At 42.4% G+C, this 10,718-nt stretch overlaps 1 long non-coding RNA gene across 1 annotated transcript; it reads right to left on the bottom strand.

The window, feature by feature from the left end:
• Positions 1-406: 406 nt before the first annotated feature.
• On the bottom strand, positions 407-8,063 carry LOC141145930 (uncharacterized). The gene is made up of 3 exons (XR_012244707.1): positions 7,938-8,063; positions 6,952-7,124; positions 407-595 (listed from the first exon to the last, which is right to left on the bottom strand). It is a non-coding gene; the product is annotated as an uncharacterized lncRNA (long non-coding RNA).
• Positions 8,064-10,718: the final 2,655 nt, after the last annotated feature.

The following is a 10,718-nucleotide window of genomic DNA, read 5'->3' as shown; positions in this document are numbered from 1 at the left end:
CCAGGTATGACAATTATTCTACAAGCTAGTGCAACAAAAATACAAAAAATAACCGAAAAAAAGGCAGAAACAGCTAACATCTATTTCTATGGATTAAGTGTTCAAAAAAGTTTTTAAAAGGAGTTTACTGACAGCAGAGCCCGGTGAGGTGAGTTTCCTTGCAGTTTCCATTTATCTCCTTATTGCTATGGCACATTCATTTGCCAGAATTCAGAAAACGTGTCTGTTAAACTTTGGTAAATTTACTTCAAACTTCAGAATTCAATAATAAATTGCAGTGCCATTAACTGAACCAACCCTCAGGTTTATTTAATTATTTATTACAGGTACTGATATAGCGCCGTCAATTTACACAAGGCTTTACACAAATACATTGAACATTCACATCAGTCCCTGCCCTCACAAAGCTTACAATCTAAGGTCCCTAACTCACATTCATACATACGGTACACATAGGTTGGGAGTCTTTATTCAGTTCTATGCTTGGTGCTTTGTTTGGAGTCTCCTAATTGCTGCTTTCAGTTTACATACGGCCTTGGAATCAGCTGTTTTCTTTCCATCACTCTTTCCTAATAGATATCTTTAGTCACCAACCCTGGGAAAAGCAGAAGTGGGACAGAAGAATTATTATTAGCAACACCACCACTATTCTATCTCCATCAACACTAGTAAATACTTTCCAAAAACTACTCATGTGACACACTCTTCCTTCTAGAATTGTGAGGTTCCATATTAGCTAAGGAATTCCCATCTTTACTTTATATTTTTATGAAATCTGACTTCCTCTTTGTTCTTTAAGTGCAGTGAACCCCCCATTTGCATGGTCCCTCATATAGTTTTGCTTTTACATAACATATCCCCACACATATACAGTATATTATATATTATACACCTTTGTGAGGAGAACTGCAGCTTATACACTGTATATGTAGCTATACATAATGTAGCCCATACTGTCCTATATCTTCTTTTCTGTTTGCTACATGTCTGTTACATTTGGTTGGGGTTTTAATCAAATAAGTAGTGCTTCTTTGACCCATTTCACACTGAAGGCATTTTTCAGGTGCTAAAGGGCTAAAAATATTGCCTGTAAAGCGCCTGAAAAACACCTCCCCTGCAGCCCCAGTGTGAAAGCCCGAGTGCAACCCGCTGGCAGTGTGAAAGGGCTCTTTGAGTTTCAACTTCAACATATTTTTTGACTTTTTAGGAAGATGTGAAGGAGGTATATACTTTGTACAAATAAAATGTAAGCAAAGCAGTGTGTGCAATGATTTTCCTTGTTAAAGGGGTTGTAAACCCTTGTTTTGTTTTTTTTTAAATAACAAACATGGTATACTTACCTCCACTGTGCAGTTCGTTTTGCACAGAGTGGCCCCGATCCTCCTCTTCTGTGGTCCCCCGGTGGAGCTGGGAGCTCCTCCCTGCATCGGGTGTCCACGGAGAAGCGCTTTCCTTGGTGGACACCCATGCAGGCGTGCTCCCGAGTCCTGCTTATTGCATGTATTCACACACAAAGCAGGACTCGGCCCCGCCCCCCGCGTCATTGGATTGATTGACAGCAGCTGGAGCCAATGGCTGCGCTGCTATCAATCTATCCAATCAGGACCCGAGACACCAGCTAGAGTTGTTGTGCTCGTTCCCCAGCTGGAGGAAGACAGCATTCAGGTAAGTAAAAGGGGAGGGCTGGGGGGCTGCAGCACTACAGAAGGTTTTTCACCTTAATGCACAGAATGCATTAAGGTGAAAAACCACGAGGGTTTACAACCCCTTTAATCACTTGCTGCCCACCCACCGTCAAATGACGGCGGGGCAGCGCGGCTTCCATTCTGAGTGGACGTCATATGAGGGCCTCCCAGAACGACCTCTCTCGGGCGTGCAGCGCAGCGATCACAGCGTGATGCTAGGACATGGCGCGACCGCGATCTGTGTAAAGAGCCACGGCTCTTTAACCATGTGATCAGCTGTGTCCAATCACAGCCGGTCACATGTAAACACGGATATGCTGGTAATCGGCTCTCCTCGCCTCACACTGACAGAGTGTGAGGAGGGGAGAGCTGATCAGCGGCATCTCCTCACAGAGGACATCTAGGGATGTAATCATCAGTGCCCTGATTACAATTAAGTGCCAACAATGCCACTGATGCAATCAGTGCCAACCAGTGCCCACAATTGGCATCAATCTGTGCCCACAAGTACCAGCAATCAGTGGCCATCAGTGATGCCAGTCAGTGGCTATTAGTGCTGCCCATCAATGCTCATCACTGTTGCCCATAAATGCTCATCACTGCTGCCCATCAGTGCCCCCTATCCGTGCCACCTATCTGTGCCCACCAGTGCTGCCTATCCGTGCCCACCAGTGCCGCCTATCTGTGCCGCCTATCAGTGCTCATCAGTGCCACCTATCAGTGCCCAGAAGTGCGGCATATTCATGCTTCCTCATCAGTGCCACCTAATCAGTGCCCATAAGTGCCGACTCATCAGTGCAGCCTATAATTGCCCATCAGTGCTGCCTCATCAGCGCCCATCAGTGAAGATTAAAAATTAGTTATTTACAAAGTTTACTGACAGAAACGAAGAAAAACTTTTTTTTTTCTCAAAAATTTTTTTTTAATTTTATTTTTTTTAGGAAAAAATAAAAAACCCAGGAGTGATTAAATACCAGTAAAAACTCTATAAGAAATGTAGCGCATGAAAAATGTTAATAAGATGTGCTCCCAAAGACCACAAACCTGTCAGCCAGATGTGGTAAATGGAACAAATAATGGTAAAAGTCCATGTGTCATAAAAATTAAGTGAAGGCCAGAGTCTCTAAATGTGCACATAAAGAAAGTCACTGGTAATGAAAGATGTTCCGAATGTAGGAAGGAGACTTGGTAGATCAGTACATGGACACCTCCTCAACTCACAACGGCATCAAAACAGAAAATGGTAGGCGTAAACTCTTACCGGATCCAGTGGACTCCCCTGTCAAAGACATGGAGTCATGAAGGCATGGTGCCACCCAGGGCATGTGGAACGATATCCGGACCGTCAAACCTCACAGGTGAGTAATTCACAGGGAACTGGCAGGGTCATCGGATGGATGTTCACGGTGGATCTAGGCTGGATAATGCCGGCTGGGATGTGCTGCGTATGGTGGAGGTTGGGCATTCACTTCAAAAATAAAGCCTCCCTATGGTGCAGATAAAAAAGGTATCTTTTATTGCTAAAAAAAGATACATATATAAAAAAAGTGATCACAATAGAGGTCAAGGGTAACAAATGAGATTGTGTGGAAGCCCGATGCGTTTCGACCCATAGGTCTTCTACTGGGGCATAAACCACGCTCAAAGTTGCCAATATTTATAAATAATACATAAAATTGAAACCAATCACAAAGGGAGAAAATGGCTCGATGTAATTGGACCACTAGATGTCAGCTGGTCAGAAGATGGACAGCTGCACATAAGTCAGCCAATAATGTCCCACAAGTGAAAACAGATGGGCTCAGCAGCCAATCCGTAAACTAGCAAGGAACATGTAATGTTACAACTCTAAATGCCGCATGTCAAACAAAAGGATGTGATGTCCGGCCCGAAAGGGCGCCAAACGTCAATCCTGAGTCATGTGGCAAAGGACAGAGGACCTACCAACCAATGAACACAGCCTGCAATAACCCTGTCCATAGCTGTAGGTCGGCGGGTTCTACATTGGAGTCCCACATTGCGTACAGTGGCACGCCCAATGTCGGACTCCTAGCATATGACTAGGGGCAGAGATTGCACGTGATCACGTGCGGAGAAGTCTCGCAACATCTCCAACATCCCGGCCGCGTCTCCTAACAGAAGACGGAGATCGAGCGTGATCGCGTACGGGAAGATCTGACAACAGATCCGACGTGGTGGGGACTCAAAGCGTCTCGACCAGGAAGTACGTGCAGCCAGCGTGACACAAAACTCAGTGTCACCTAGGCTAATACAAACCGGAAATGGAAATGCAGAAATATCATATTAATAACCTGAAGTAAAAATGTTAATATTGAATACATATAAAAAGGCAGTCCTACAGACGCTACAAATATTCAAAAATAGAAAGAGAATGGTGATCCAATTCTCAAACATAAAAAATGTCCTAAAAAGAAAAATAACATATAGAAAAATACGTATATATCCCCTGTTAGTAGTAAGTGGCAAAACGGAAAGGGAAAGTCCCTATGATTGATTAATAAAAGAGTTGAGGTCCCATTCCACATTCAAACCGAACAGGAAAAAAGACCTCAACTCATATATCCAATACGTTTCGAGGCGAGAAAACGCCCCGAATACGTGATTCGCCCCTCCAATGAGGAACAAATCTGCCAATCACTTGGAAGAGAGTCCCGGTCGGATCTTTGTTGTGATACTGTAAGTAGTGGCGTGGTACCGTATGTTTGCTTTTCCCTCTTCTAATGCCAGTCACATGTTCATTAACTGGGATGGAGAAGGTTCTAATCGTGCGGCCTATGTACCTAGCCCAGAGAACCAGGTACCATGTACCTAGGATGTCGTCTATGTACCTAGCCTAGAGAACCAATTTGGGTCTCCAGGCGGCATAGACTACATCCTCTTTCCACTGGGCCATGAAGAGGTTGGCAAGGCTGGGGGCAAATTGTAAGAAGACACTGGAAGGTGCTCTTGAATGACAGGCTGCTTGGTCCAGTTCTTCCAGAACGGGCAGCAGTCATTTTTAGAGGGGCACGATCCATTCAAGGACAAATAGCCCCTGACATAATAGATCCACCTAAAAAAGTTACATTCTTCCAGGAATGTAAGGGCTATTACCCTTGCCGCAAATGCAAGGTGTGCCTCTGTAATTCTGGAGGAAGGTGTAAAAGTACTACCTTTAAGTCCACGGTTACCTCTAAAATATATACAACCCCTGGCAAAAATTATTATCGCTCATTAAGTCAATGCCTCAGAGACTGCAAGCAGTTATAAAAGCCAGAGGTGGTGCAACAAAGTACTAGTGATGTGTTGGAGTGTTATTTTGTTTGTTTTTCATGATTCCATAATTTTTTCCTCAGAATTGAGTGATTCAATAATTTATTCCCTCTGCTTGTTCTATATAGCTAACTGTTACTGGCCACCACAATTATTTTTCTTGATTTCTTTTAGTGTTTCTTAAAGCCAGAAAGTTGCCATTTGAAATGCCTTTAGTTTTTGGCCATGTCTGTGATCTGCTTTTTTTCTACAACAATAAACAACTGAAGGAACATCCTCAGGGACTGGTGATTCCATAATTTTTGCCAGGGGTTGTAGTATGAAACACTTTATCACCTGTTCATCACATACTTATGTGCAGCTGTCCATCTTCTGACCAGCTGACATCTAGTGGTCCAATTACATCGAGCCATTTTCTCCCCTTGTGATTGGTTTCAATTTTATGTATTATTTATAAATATTGGCAACTTTGAGCTGGTGGTTTATGCCCCGTAGAAAACCTATGGGTCAAAACGCGTCGGGCTTCCACACTCTCTCATTTGTTGCCCTTGACCTCTATTGTGATCACTTTTTTATATATGTATTGTTTTTTTTAGCAATAAAAGATACCTTTTTTATCTGCACCATGGGGAGGCTTTATTTTTCTCTTTACATAAAGAAGTGAATGCCCAACCTCCACCATACGCAGCACATCCCAGCCGGCATTATCCAGCCTAGATCCACCGTGAACATCCATCCGATGACCCTGCCAGTTCCCTGTGAATTACTCACTTGTGAGGTTTGACGGTCTGGATATCATTCCACATGCCCTGGGTGGCACCATGCCTTCATGACTCCATATCTTTGACAGGGGAGTCCACTGGATCCGGTAAGAGTTTACGCCTACCTTTTTCTGTTTTGATGCCGTTGTGAGTTGAGGAGGTGTCCATGTACTGATCTACCAAGTCTCCTTCCTACATTCGGAACATCTTTCATTACCAGTGACTTACTTTATGTGCACATTTAGAGACTCTGGCCTTCACTTAATTTTTATGACACATGGACTTTTAGCATTATTTGTTCCATTTACCACACCTCGCTGATAGGTTTGTGGTCTTTGGGAGCACACCTTATTAACATTTTTCATGCGCTAAATTTCTTATAGAGTTTTTACTGTTTGTTTTGTCACACTGTATGTAGCTGCTTTTCTTTGTCACCAGCTAGCGCAGTGTCTATTTTCACGTGATTAAATACCACCAAAAGAAAGCTCTATTTGTGTGAATAAAATGATAAAAAATTCACATGGTTACAGTGTAGCACGACCGCGCAATTGTCATTCAAAGTGTGACAGCTCTGAAAGCTGAAAAATGGCCTGGGCAGGAAGGGGGTGTAAGTGCCCTGTATTGAGGTGGTTAAAGTGAAACTCCAGCATTTCCCCCCAGGTATTTTTTTAAAATCGATATACATACTTTTTTCTCCTAATGCCCTTTTGCTCGTCCTGTAAATTCTTCTCTGATTTCTTGCCCTTCTTTCGGCAGAAGTGGGGGGGTGGGTATTTTTCAGGACTGAGCAGTGCACATGTTATGATGTGTGAACCCAGCCTGTATGATGAAGAGCTGGGCCCACGGGGGATGAACAGAATGACAGAACAAAAAAAATGTAAACACAATGAGCTGTTCAGAGGTGAAGCCGCTAGCACAAAGGTGATCAACCCTAAAATACAAATCTGTTGTAAAAAGGTGCAGCACTACATTTTAATTATAAAGTGCCACATATAAAAAAAATAAATACAGTATGTCACCTTGTTATATTAATAACAGTCCCAAACAGTCCATAAAGTGCAACACGCGTCCAAAAATGTGGAAATCATCTACTAAAGGTATGTTCACAGGTGATAATACACTCTATATGAAGGTATATTCTCAAGTGATAATACACTCTATAAAGTGACTAAAAAGTGCTTCCATGCAAAAAAGTGCCTCCGATGCAGTGCCCTTCACCAATATGCACTCACCAGAATGCCATTGGTAAACGGCATGTCATCAGAACAACCTTTTGAGGATTCCCAGCAACCATCCACTGGTAAATGGTACAACATCAGAATAGCCTTTTTAAGGTTTCTCCACAATCATCTGATGGATCTTCCACATTTCCTTGCATCATTGCCTTAGCTCTATAGGGGGTGATCTGGGACAAATAGAAAAGGATGTTTAACTGAAGTTTCACTGTAAAGGTGTATTTTTTTTGCCTTATTAAATAAGAAGTATCAGCATGTTTTCTTCAAGATACAGACAGAACACACAGTATAAAAACTCTTCTTCCCCTATGGGGAAATAAAATGTTTAGGATTATGCTTTGCATGTCAACAGTGATTTGTGTCATATTATAATGTGTCATCTAGCAAGTCATATGATTTTGTTATTCTAGGCATTATTAGAAGGTGCAGTTTAAATCAGTTTCACTATGCTATATTTTCTTTATTTGATCTTCAAAATAAAGATAATATTTTTGGCAAAATTTAAAATAGGACCTAAGACCTGCATAGTAACACAGAATCACCAGGTCACAACATTAGGTGAAGGGGAACACCAGGCTACACCTGTTATTGTGAGTCGAAAAAAAGAAAAAGAGAACATTGGGACTTTAAGTGAGGCGGGGACCTGGTAAGGTCAATTGCCTCCATCCCTATCTAAATGAGAAAAAGGGGACAGAGAATTGGGACTTTAGATGAAGCACGTAGGTGTAAAAGTTTTATTGGAAATCGGTTATATGTTGCATGATGGTGATCATGAGTAGGCATAAATAAATAAATATCCAATACAGTTCATTTAAATAGATATACATACAATAATGACACATTGCTACATAATAGCTGGCAGTAAATATCATATAATACATATGGTAAAACTGATCAAGTAAAACATGTAATGATCAAAAACGAGTTCTCAGTATTTTTCTATTTTGGTTTCAGCATTCATGCTCATTTATAACTATTTTTACCTCTTGGAAACTCCTTTCCTTGGATATCATCTTTGTTGAGTCCTGGGCCGTCCACACCACCTCAGCTCCTGCTAGTGATACCCCTAGGGGATCTCTTATTCATAGTGCCACACTTCCCTCATGTAGTTATTCATTAGAGAGTGGGGGGGGGGGGGGGGTCCAGTTAATTCTACTTCCTATTTACTTCATTTTAATTCCTCCTCCTTGACAGGGTCACACTATATAGATATTCTTTCCATCATACTACAATACTCATTTATTCCACGTGCATGCTCCTGAAGAGTGGATGAATCCACGAAATCCATAGAGCTACTATATGCCGTGTTTTTGCTCATTACATGTTTTACTTGATCAATTTTACTATATGTATTATGTGATATTTACTGCCAGCAATTATGTGGCATTGTACCATTAATTGTATGTATATCTAGTTAAACGAACTGTATTGGATATTTATGCCTGCTCATGATTACCATCATGTAACATATAACCGATTTCCAATAAAGTTGAACTTTTACACCTGCGTGCTTCATCTAAAGTCCCAATTCTCTGTCCGCTTTTTCTGGTATTGTGAGTCATCCAATCCATTTGATGTAGCCTTGCTAATTCCATCTAGAGGGGTCCACTGATGCTTAAACAAGAAGAGTGTTTATTTATGTTGTACACAGGTTGCTCTGACTCCTTTATTCTTACTCTGATTATTGTAATAGTGACTATTGCTTCCAGAGACTTCCGTGCCCGGCTTGAATATAGCAGAGACACTCACTGCGGACAATCTTCATCAGATGAGGTAACTAAACACTTGAAATCAAGGAGGATCTTTATTGCATTCAGAACATTGCGGCAATAAAATAAGGTGTTGTAGACTTGATATAGAAGTGTTTTAGGCAGGCAAAAAACAGCCCCTCACAACCTTATAGGACAGAATAGCTATAAATTGTAAGAGAGGACCCACCTCAGCATTCTCTGTATCTATTACCTTAGACGGGTGGGCATCTGTATGCTGAAATGAAGATGCAACGGGAAAGAAAAATTACGGAATGGTGAGTATACAATTTTCCGTTTTCCTGTCGCATCATGGCAGCATACATTTGGGAAAAAACTCGCCAAATGGGTGGGTTCAAGAAGAAATTACATTTAACAAGCAATTGAGGCATTGCTTTCATGATTGACCGCTCAAAATCCACAGTCGACAACTGTGCGGAATCTACTTTGTAGTGGGTCATAAAGGTGTTTTTGGAAGACAAAGTTGTGGCTTTGCATATTGTCTCTGCGGACACTCTGCAATACGCTGCCCATGAAGTTGCCACTGCCCTAGTGGAGTGAGCTTTTAGGCCCTCAGGTATTTGAACCTGCTGTAGGGGATATTTTTCTTTTTGATGATCTTCACCAACTACGAGGCGATGATCCCAGAGGAGGCCACCTGTCCCCTTTGAAGCCGCAATGAATGACTAGAAGGTTAACTGTCTTCCTAAATGTACATAAGGTATGCTGAGATGTTACCTTTTACATACAGTGGATGTGGATCACCTTGAACTGTAGGAAGTGCTGGAAGACTTATCTCTTGGTTAAAATGAAATAGTCCAAAGGTCTTAGGACCACTCTGTTTGGATAGAAGACTAAATAAGGTTCCTTCACTAGTAGCGCTTGCATCTCTGAAACCCTTTTTGCTGAGGTTATGGCAATGAGGAATCTGACTTAAGCATTAAATCCCATAAGAAAATGGCTCCGGTAGGGAAGAAAGGTTTGTGAGATAGTGCTTCCAATACAATTGATAGATCCCATGCCGGGAAAGTAGGTTTTCTGGGTGGTCCTATTTTTAGGCAGGCTTTTTGAAACTGCATGACGAGAGGGTCTTGGGCCCACTTTATTCCTCATGGCCGAGCTGAGACCTGAACTTTTAAGGTATTTGAGCCTAGGCCTTTTTCCAGGCCAGACTGGAGGAACTTGAGGACTTGTGCCACCTCTAGTGATGATGTGTCCCAACATTGTGGTTGTGAGAATGAGATAAATTTTCCCCAGATTCTCTTGTAGGTGTTGTTGGTAGTGGCTTTTCTGGCTTGGAGTGGAGTTTCTACCACTCTTTGAGAACAACCCTGGTCTAGTAACCTAGACCTTTCAGCCTCCATGCCATCAGATGTAGTTTCTCTGAAGAAAAAATTGTGGTGAAGAAATTGGCCCTGGAAGAGTAAATCTGATTTTACTGGAAGAGGCGGTGGATTCTCTTGGTTCATCTGCATGAGCGTTGTGAACCATGGCCTCCTCAGCCAGAAGGAAATCACTGCTAACACTGTTGATGTTGATCTTTTGAGTCGGAACAGGAACATCACAATCAGAGGAGTTGGAGGGAATATGTAGCCCAACTGGAAGATCCATGGATGCTGCAGGCAGTCTATCCCTTCCGCTGATGGGTAAGCAGCCCTCGAAAGGTATCTGGCATTTTGTGTTCTCTGGGGTTGCTGCCAGGTCTATGTCCAGAATACCCCAGGTCTGGGTTATGAGAGAGAAGGCCTGACGACTCAGAGACAACTCGTTGTTGTATAGAAATTTTCTGCTTAGGTCGTCAGCTAGATGATTCTGTGCGCCAGGGACGTACACAGCCCTCAGATCTGTCAGGTTCGCTTGTACCCATTCGAGGATGGGGCGAACTTCTTCCATCACAGAACAACACCTGGTGCCCCCCTGTCTGTTGATGTAAGTTACTGCCACTTTGTTGTCCATATGTAGTAACACCCCCTTGCCTATCAAGAGGGGACCGAATGCTAAGAGGGCTTGAAAGGC

Source organism: Aquarana catesbeiana, linkage group LG05, assembly GCF_042186555.1.
Source record: "Aquarana catesbeiana isolate 2022-GZ linkage group LG05, ASM4218655v1, whole genome shotgun sequence".
Lineage (NCBI taxonomy): Eukaryota > Metazoa > Chordata > Amphibia > Anura > Ranidae > Aquarana > Aquarana catesbeiana.
Note: the sequence above shows the minus strand (reverse complement) of the source record. Positions and strands in the feature narration are given on the sequence as shown.